Source organism: Sander vitreus, chromosome 4 (genome assembly GCF_031162955.1).
Source record: "Sander vitreus isolate 19-12246 chromosome 4, sanVit1, whole genome shotgun sequence".
In the NCBI taxonomy this organism is placed as follows: Eukaryota; Metazoa; Chordata; class Actinopteri; order Perciformes; family Percidae; genus Sander; species Sander vitreus.
Window position 1 is genome coordinate 3,553,703 of NC_135858.1, and position 10,331 is coordinate 3,564,033.

The following is a 10,331-nucleotide window of genomic DNA, read 5'->3' on the forward strand; positions in this document are numbered from 1 at the left end:
ATGGATGAATGCAGCACATTACCTGCCCTGGGCCTGTTTCCATTGTGCAAACACTCACACTTCAGTGGACAAGGACAAGCCGCAACCTTCTCTGACATGACAAAGCAGTGGGCTGTGTAAAAGTCTGATCTGACACAGCTGCTTAACTCTTAATGGTGTGTTTCTTCTCACATGACAGCCCTTCTCACAATGTTATGACTGCGATTTGTTCATGCTATGTGGGACCATTAGAGAGATGCACATATAGGATTTATCTGGCAGTGCTTTGACCTCTCTGGTGATAAGCTATATGTGTGTGTGATATGTGGAGAAATGTGTGAATAGTTTATTGGTGTGTTTCCCCTGTATTAAAGCAGTAGAAGCAAAATCAGGGGCGTAGCCATAATTTCAGAAGTGAGGGGGACAGATTGTTCAGGAGGAGGATTTTTATTGAACAGATCCTCTCCCATTTGTCTCTCCAAATTGCAGATTCCAAGTAGCCTACATTTCATTTATGATTGATGGAAACACCGACATTTTCCATAAAATAGCGGTCAACCGTTTACTGTCGCACCAATGGATGACCTGCTAACATGGCGGAGCATGCCAATGAACAATGTGTACTAAGTTCCTCAATATGCAAAATGATAAGACATATTAAGATATATATTACTCATAAATCAATAATTTGATGTTATGATTGTTGACCATCTGAGGGTCATGGGCCAGCTGATAAAGGAAGGACCAAGAAACAGCACACACTTTGGTTTATGTTAAACAGTCTTTGTTTGATTTAGATTTAGATACATTTTTCAAGCACTTTAACTATGTTTTATCAAAATGTTCTGCTGAGTGCACTGCAGAATCATAGGTCCTGTTCGCTTAACGTGGTAAACGTTAGCTTGATTTGATTGTTTTTGATTTGCAACATGGCATCATGACTTTGCGTAAACATACACTTTCCTAAAGCCAAGTGGCGTGTTATCTGTACGCATTTTGAGCTATCCACGTGTAGGTCTAAGCTGTATACAGCGGATGTAAACATACACACGGCGACGCCACGCAGCGTGCTATCGCGAGAACGTCACATGCGTGTAAAAAACGACGCTTAGGAAAACAAACGGTTGGGTTTAGAAAAACAACATTGGGGAAGGCTTTATTAAAAAAAAAATAAAAAAAAACTGTTGATAACGTCACATGTGAGGCGCAATCCCAGCTCTCCTGGGTGAAAGTCCTGTGTTTTACCCATCCGCCACCCCAACCAACCTCCCTCCTTTCATACTACTCGCTACGGTGATAATTCACATGTAATGTAGGTCAATGGAGGCCAAACGGCGTTGATAAACACGCTAAAAAACCATTATGCGTCTTGATAACACGCCAAAATGGCATACGAATTGGCGTACATACATACATACGTACATATATACATCATACATACGTCACTTTGTGAGTTCAGTCTGTGATTTGACACAAATAAAAATGTTTAGTCATGCTTTATGGATGGTATGGCAATGTAGGTTAATGGGTCTGTCAGTCAGTCCACCACTTGGATCCAGACGATAATATCTCAATAGCTTTTGGGTGGATTGCCATGATGTTTTATACAGATAGTTATGGCCCCCAGAGCATGACTCCTAACGACGTCGGTGTTTCCCTGACTTTTCCTCTAGTGCCACCATGAAGTTGTCATTTTGTTTTAAAGGGGAACTATGCAGTTTTTTTTAGCTTAATATACCTTAACTGAACAGCTTCAGAGTCATTGGAATGGTTATATGACTTTTTTTCGAGTTGAATGGTGGTCGTCTCGCTTCCCCCTAGCGCCTGTGAGCTGAAAATCCACCCTTGCAACTTTGGGCCAGCGAGTAGGGGGAGCTCTATAGAGCAGTGGTTCCCAACCTTTTTTCCTTGGCGCCCCCCCTACTTATGTCTAAGAGAAGCTGAAACCAAAGTGGAGGTAACTCTCGAGATAGAGCCTTACTTTCTTTTTTGATACAGAGGCGTTATCAGCACTTTTACGTTTCTCCGCCATGTTTCATTCATAAAATAGTGATGCTGTGGCGGCAGGAAAAACAAGGATGATAGCAGCTAGCAGCTGACCTGATGACAGCAAGGTCACAGGTTAAGAGGTCTCGGAGGTTTGGCCTCCTAAAAAGATATTTGTCTAGATGAGGACATGCAGCATCAGACAGCGATCAACATGCCACAATCCACTGAACACTAAATATCCCGTATTGATTTGTCTTGCCGCTTGGCTCGTTAATGATGTTGATTTTATTTACATGCTTGTTTAACTCAAGTGTAAAGTATCAGCCGCCTCTTAATTAAATCAAATGCGCGGTGGAAGACAGCAAAGGGCAAACTGTCACCCTGGGCAAGGAAATCAGGTGTATTAACAAGTCAATGAGAAATTCATGTGTGTATAATTTCACAGTGAGCACATCTGACCTTTGTTAATGATGCCACTCAGACCTGCAGGTGGTGCTTCTCAAATGAACTCCCGGGGGAGCGTGTGTGTGGCTGCTGCGCTAAAGCGGCTCATTCCTCCGGACTGGTAGGAAAAGGAAGGAAGAACACACCGTCAATCAAAGGCAAAGAGTGAAAATAAAAGGAAACCATTGTCCAAATCACTTTACATCAAAACTCGCTTTTTTTGTTGCTCCATTAAAACGGATCTGATGTCTTGCACCAAATTTCTGTGTGTGTTGTTCGTATGCAAACATGTTTTCATTGGTGAGATAGAGGTCATCTATGCATACTTATTTTCTCTCCCACCAGCAACAGAGAGCATTGAAGGAGGAGGGGGGGGGGATGGGGCCTTCTTCTCCACCAGCTAGTAGAAAAGAGGCAGAGAGCAATAAGCTTTTACGTTCACAGATGCATAAATTCACTCTGCTGCCGCTGTGATGGATCACTCTTGAGAACTTTTTTTCTTTTCGTCTGAAAATGACCCATATATTGTGTCTAACTCTACCTGGATTACTGTTGGTTTTTAGGGGGGTGACAAAGTCCTTGAAAAGCAATGTATCCTCAATTCTATCCACAGTTGCTTTCTGCCTGCTTGCTCTTCCAGCTATTTCAAACCGTCTCCTCTCCTCGTCTTCTGGAGCCCTCTTACTCCATCTTAATTTTCTGCCGCACTTCCATCACCTGCTGACTCACCCTCTCCCTCTCACCCTCCCCCGTACCTCCCATATTACTCTCTTTTTCGGCACTGCATCACACACTTATCACATCTAGTACCGTACGAATCAAATATGAAGGCCGGCCGCGCTCTCGCTGCTTAAATCTTCCCATAATGGAGCCCAAGGGTATCTGAAATTGAGTGTGAAGACTACATCAAGGTCATTTACTCCACCCCATAGGATAGTGATGGATGTCTTGTGTGATTGCTTCATTTGGCTGCCCTACTTGAGAAGGGGGAGCATATCCCATTGCACTTTCTGAGTGAGGGGAGAGAGTTTTGCTTTTGCACGCGGATGGCCAAAAAGTCATTCCTAGCGGGAAAGAAAGGGAGGTGAGGAGGTGTAATAGGAAGGTGGAGATACCGTATAATCGTGACTGGAGCCTGGGGAGAGAGGCGTTCTGTGTCCAGATTCTTGAGAAAACATTTGAAGGGATTAAAATAAAACATATTGATTGCTGGATGGATGGCGCACCATCTGTCAATATGCTAATCTGCCAAATTGATTACGCCTCTCGGAGCATTGTGCGTCTCCAAACAGCTGGATTCAGTCATAGAAAACCATAAACATCAGCTGTAGTCAGCTGAGACCTTTGCCAAGTGCCTGTGATTTATAATCCTCTGGATTGTGTGCGTGTACTTCTGAGAATTACTATAGGCTGTGGTTGGACATGTAGGGCTCAGCCTATGCAATTTGATTGTAGGGATAAAAAAAGGCTCATACACTCAGAGCAGCATGATCTCAAAGTGGACTAAACTGGGCGTCTTTGCCATTTTCCTTGGGCCTTCCACTTTCTTAAAAGCAGCGTTGCGGAGTAGAAATGGGTGACCCATGACGACCCTTTTATCCAATCTCATTTGTCACGTCTCTTTATGCATGACTATTATGAAGATTAGGTTAATTATGTCATTTGATTCACTATAATGAATGTGATAAAGTATAACGTCATAATGAGTTAGGAAAGCTAAACTATGTAATTATATGTGGATCTAAAATCTGAGCATGAGTTTTGGACGTTTTGAACACAGTAAAAAAACGAAACTTCAAGCACATTAATAATATTTTGTTGTGAAATTATTATCTTGCAAAGAGAAATCGTTTAAGATAATTCTTTGGGCTTTTCCTCCTTTATTTGACAGGACAGCTAGGTGAGAGAGAGGGGGGGAAGACATGCAGGAAATCGTCACAGATCGGATTCCAACCCTGGACCTCTACGTCGAGGAATAAACCTCCAAGAATATGTGCGCCTGCTCTACCCACTGAGCCAACCCGTGCTCAATCTGTGCTCTCTAACTGGCACAGAATAAATTCCCTACTGACCGATAATCCTACTAGCCGTTGGATTGGAGACAAATTTATTTTTGTTTGCTCTAAATAATTTATTCTCTTGATACTAATTTCTCTACCTAACATAACTTCAGCATGTGAAATACAAATATTTTCCTGTGCTTAAGTACTCCATGCTGTGCTCAGAATTGCACAAATATTATTTTGTGAAACTCCGCTCTAAGGACAGTATGTATGTAGCGTGCACGGTCGCCCTGCCTGAGACTACAGCGGGAGTCGTATGAATCCTACAGTCTGAGGTGTTGAGCTGTCAGATATTTAATCAACAGGCAGGTAATTGACAAGTGAGGCGTGATTGTCTCGGTCTTTATTCAGTGTTATGTTTGAGAGTTAACAAAGCGTGAGATTGGGCCGTGTCTCTACGCTGCACATTCTCAGCTTGCAGGCCTTTTGTTCCGCAGCCCTTTGTGGAGCCTACCCCGGATTCATTGAAACTCTCCACTGCTGAAGGAGCTGCTTTTTTTTTGTCACACACCCTCATTCTCTACTCCACACACACACACACACACACACACACACACACACACACACACACACACACACACACACACACACACACACACACACACACACACACACATTCACATACGCACACACACAGACATGCACAAAGGCTGCAGCTCTGCCAGCATTTCATGGGATAATCTACCTTCCTGAAGGTTTACTAAAGCACCCCTCCCTCCATCCCTCCCTCCCCCCCTTCCCACCCCAACCCCACTTCTTCTTCTTCTTCTTCTTCTCCTCCCTCCTCCCTCCTCCCTCCTCTCTCCTCTTGCCTCCTCCTCCTCCTCCTCCTTATCGGCCCCAGTGTAAGCAGCATGTGGTTTCCTGCCAACTTCTGGGAGCCGTGAGCAGCCTCTCCAAACCGGAACACGCATGAAGACATTCCACTGCTGAAGGAAACAGTGTCCTCAGCCGCCCTCCCCCTCTTCTCTAATCCCCCATAGACGCTTTTACACATCCCACACACAGCTCCGCCGGGGCTTGACCACTGGACAATGAGCACACATAAACTCACACAAACATGCACAGACACAGAAGAGCGGGCTCAGACTGCAGCCATTCAGCACAGCCATGGACATGGAAATGAAGATGGCTGTGAGTGTGTGTGTGAGAAAGACAGAGACATAGTGGGGAAAAAGAGTGTGTGCGTGAGTGTGTATGAGACAGAGTGTGTGTGCATGGGTATGTATGAGAAAGAGTCCACAACAAATGAATTCCGTAAAGAAATCCCTCATCAGCCTATTCCACATCATGTATCTCAGTGTGACATTTGGTTTTGGAGAGGAAGTCTGACTCTGATATGAAAAGCGTCTCTTTAGTGTGCTTATTCACCACATTTATCAATGAGTTGTTAGAGAGGTTATTCTACTGTACTTTTTTTTTTACTGGAAATCCATAAAAGCTTTAGCTGAAAAGCAAACATCACTGTGCAGAGTACTGAAAGAGCAGCTGGAGGGCTGTTATGTGCCTGTTAGAAGAGTAAATTTGTTTTACATTGCAGGAGGGCTCTTTGAAACTAGACAGCAGGTATGGGTAAAAGCAGTACATCTACAAAAAAAAGAATCAAAGCTGCTCTGTTAGTTTTCATAAATGTGGTGTGACACAGAAAGACAGATCAATACATAGGAAGACTCACATGGACATCATCTGCAGGTGAAAGTGAAGGAGGTCTAATCATGATAACAGAGTGGAACCAGAACAGACATCAAGACAAAGCTGAAAGATGACTCGTCTGCTTAATGACAAAGGCTGCATCACTGCGAGGAAAAAATAAGCTGTAATTAGTAAGCATAGGAGGAAGAAACCATATGAGAGACTTATTCTGAACAAAAGTCAAACAAAAAATGGGAAAAGAAGGCCTTAAATCATTTAAAATCTTCTTCATAAGCGGTGTGTTTTCTCTCCTGGCATGCGAGGCGTATCGATCTGGGAATTTTATTGGGGAATTCCGCCAGAGATGATTAATCATAACTCACTTTTCTCCTCTGTGCGTATGGATCAGGAGAGAGAGTGTCCTCAATCTACTGTCCCGCTGCCTTTTAGCAGCCAGTTCTCCCACTTCTGCCGCGCTCTCTCCATCTTATCTCCACTCCTCAGTTTCTGAATGTTTTCGAAGAACAAGGAAACAAAGTGAAATAGCCCCAGACTGAGATTTTGAGAAACTGATTTTTCCCTTCCTTTCCTGGGTGGTGGTTGTGCTCACCAGGCAGATACGTGGCATAGCATCTTTTTGTGTGCCCACATAAATGATTCAGTGGCATATTGAAATTACACAGTGGGCTCTGCTGGTAAAATTGCAGAGTTTTAAGATTCAGGACAAACGGAAGTATTTGAGGCAAGAGGACTTGTGTTTAAGATGTTAAACACATTTATTCTTCACAAAGTTGAATTGCTACGTACTCCAGTTTCTTGTCTTTTACTGCTCAAGCTTTGAAAAGGGTATTTTTGGAAATTTTATTTGCTTTTGTGCTTCCAGTCTGCCAGAGAGTCGTCAACTATGAAAATTGGACCCTGCTTGTGAACCCTTTAATCTGTCATTCATCATTAGGATTACATTAATTTGTCTTAACTTCTGATATCATGTTATAGTTATCGCTTATTTCTGACATTTTACGTGTCTTTTTGGTTTTGGAAAATACTCTCTATGGCCTTTGATTGGCACAATAATCCAGATCCGTAGATTCTTTACAGCCTAAATTTGTGATCCGCATGTAGTACCCCACCCCCAACCATTACGTTTACCTTGACCCTAACCCTACGCCTCACACATTCTGCAAAGCCACGAACAGTGTCAAAAAAGTAAAAAAAAAAATAATTCTCTCTTCCTACAATATCTGCACATGGCAACTTTGGTATGGTTATGATAGTAATAAGCTTTAACCGAAGTGCTTGACGGATGGTCTTACAGCTTCAGAAAGCACACACACACACACACACACACACACACACACACACACACACACACCTTTCCCACATCAGAATTGTCAAGGAAGAAGTGTATACATTTCTCTCTCAAGCTCTTTTTGCATTTTTAACACAATTAGTTCAGTCACTTTTCGTGTAGGTACAAATGAGTGCAACACCTCAAATATCTTTAAAGAGAGATTGTCAAAAAACGTGTTTGTTATTATCCCCACTCAAAAAGGAGTATCGCATCTCCCCCCCTCCCTGTGACGGCCAACTCTTCACCTCGTCTTTGAGTCTGGCTGTACGGCTGAACACCTGTAAACCCTTTTTTTCTTAAGGCCTGGTTGGTCGGATACAAAATGGTTTGTTTCAGGCATACGGAAAGGGAAAAGCTGTGGTTATGGCAAAGAAACTATGGCTCAAGTATGGTTAGACTTGGTTGAGGTTTGGGATAGTTTGTGGTTACGGTTAATAAAAGGCAAATGAAGCTCAGCGTAAATTATTTCAGGAAGACTTCTCTCTTCCTAAAACTGATCAGCGGTTTCTAGGCGTTCACTTTTCAGTTAAACCAACCAGAATTGACCATGAATTTTACGAGCCAATCACAGCATGGCATCCCTGCTTTAATTCTGTTCTTCTCTCTGCTGCTGTCAGTTGTCATTTCAGGCAAAGCGTGCAACCCTCCTCCTCCCCTTTCACCTCCAGTCATCGTCACCCACGGCACCCTGGGTCCTCCTCCGGCAGACCCCTCGGCTCCTTCGGTCCGGGCTTCGGGCTCCTTCACCACCACCACCAGTGTCTAGACTCCATCGGGGGGGATATGCCTTGGCTTCGCTACCCCTTTAAAATTATTTTTATAACGATGGAGTCTAATCTCCAAAGACTCTGTACATTTCATATTATGCATGTGTACAAATAAACCTTTGCATATTTGCAATGAAGTCTCTCCTAATGGAAATGGTAACAGCAGGTCTGTGATGAGATGCAAACTCTGATCTTTTGCATTCAACTCTGCCCAATCCCACACCCTTTAGCTTCTGGTATGCTTCTTCAGGGTGGCTATAGCTCAGTCTGTAGGGACATGGCTTGGCTTGGACTTGGCCGGTTCAAGTCCCGCACAAACCACAGTACAGTGTGTGGACTGGTAGTTCGGGACTGCCAGTTCACCTCCTGGGCACTGCCAAGGAGCCCCTGTACCTAATCCCTAACTGTTACTGAAGCGCAGACTATGTGGCAGCCACTTCGCTCTAACATAAAGTGCGTCAGAAGCCCCTCGCGTGCACCTTACCAACAATGGGGTGCCCAGTAATTTCTGTAACTTTCAGAAACCGACAATCCAACAGTCACACTTTTTCACTTGGTTGGTCAGACAACACGTGGTACGAATTTCTTCTTTCAAGCATAACCAGACCCTTGCATACTCCCCCCCCTCTCTACATAAAGGACACACTGCTTCCTGCATTGGCACTCAATGTTGGCATTGGATTTAAATCGGGAGATGCCAATACAGACATAATTGTGACGAATGATGATATTTAATGGGCATATATTGGCTGCTGCAAAGATTGAACCTCTGAGTTCTCCAAACACTAGACATTACTGAGTTTTTACACATTCATGCCTAGAAGCAATACAACCTCAATCTTCTACTGTCAGACACTGAGCAGCCCTCTGGAGTTATTGGTATTCAAGGCTGCTGTGTGCATCAAACAAAGTGCTGTTTGACACAATGGATGCAGTCAGATTCCGTCTGAACAGTTTTGTATTGTTGGTAACTAACAATCTGACAGTGACTTCCACTTTCCGTGAGTCTACTGGAATGACATTTTGCAGTTTTGGACAAACATGATTGTCACTCTCCTTCGGATCCTAGGAAATGATCCCAAGTTCTTTCAGTGTATCTTACCTCTGATTTGTTTCACCACCTTAATGCCATGCTGTTCAAACTCACCTACTCACCTCTCATAAATAATGAATGAGGGCTAACGGTTTGTCTTGTAAAACTGAGTAATGTAAGCGCCTTGCTCAAGGGTGTAGGTGATAAGGGAGGGAAGAAACTGCTCGATAGGGCACTTCTCTTACCTTAAGGCCAGCATTAAATGTTTGCTAATGCCTCCTGTAATATGTTCTTCATTTCTGTTGTATCAACTAATTAACCAGTCTGCACAGATAGTGTGGTCTGGAGAAAACAAAATGTAGCAGTAAGGACTCATCCTACCTATGAATACAAATGAACTCTGCTCGCTACACTCTATGCAAGTGAGTGCTGCATAACTTGCAAGCTAAAACAAAAAAAGCACAGTTTTCCCAGGAACTCATTACAGAACCAGTGAGGCAGGGCTTAATGTTGTTTTGACTGAATTGTAGTTATCAGTAGGCCACCATGATGAAGCTCAATTAGAGCAGCATGCTATAAGCTAAGCAGAGGTAATCACTGGAGGCGCGGATATTCACTCTGAACAGAAAAAGGCAAGGGATTCACAATAGGACCTGGAGCCATGGAGAGCAGCTAATGAGCATACATGATTCACTCTTGGTCTCCCCCACCGAGAGCCTTGTCCTGGGCAAAGCGGAGGCGCGCAAGTTGTGTGTGCTCCAACACATACCATGATGCAGCCTGCCAGAGCCAGGAGGGTAAAGGGCAATAAAACGTTTCTCTTGCAAATGCTAGATTAATGAAGGTCTTCTGTGTCTTATTAGGGTATGATCAATCAAGAGACTGTGGAAATGTTTATTTCAGTAAACGATATGTCCAATAAGGCTGTACTTTCCCCATTCAACCTGATGTTCTAAAGCTCTAGAGAAAGAAAGCTTGAGGTCTAATGGGTAATGTTTCTGAACATGACTATTCACAATGAAAGACAACATATATTCTGTACAGATATGCCTACTCCTCAATGCAATTGAATT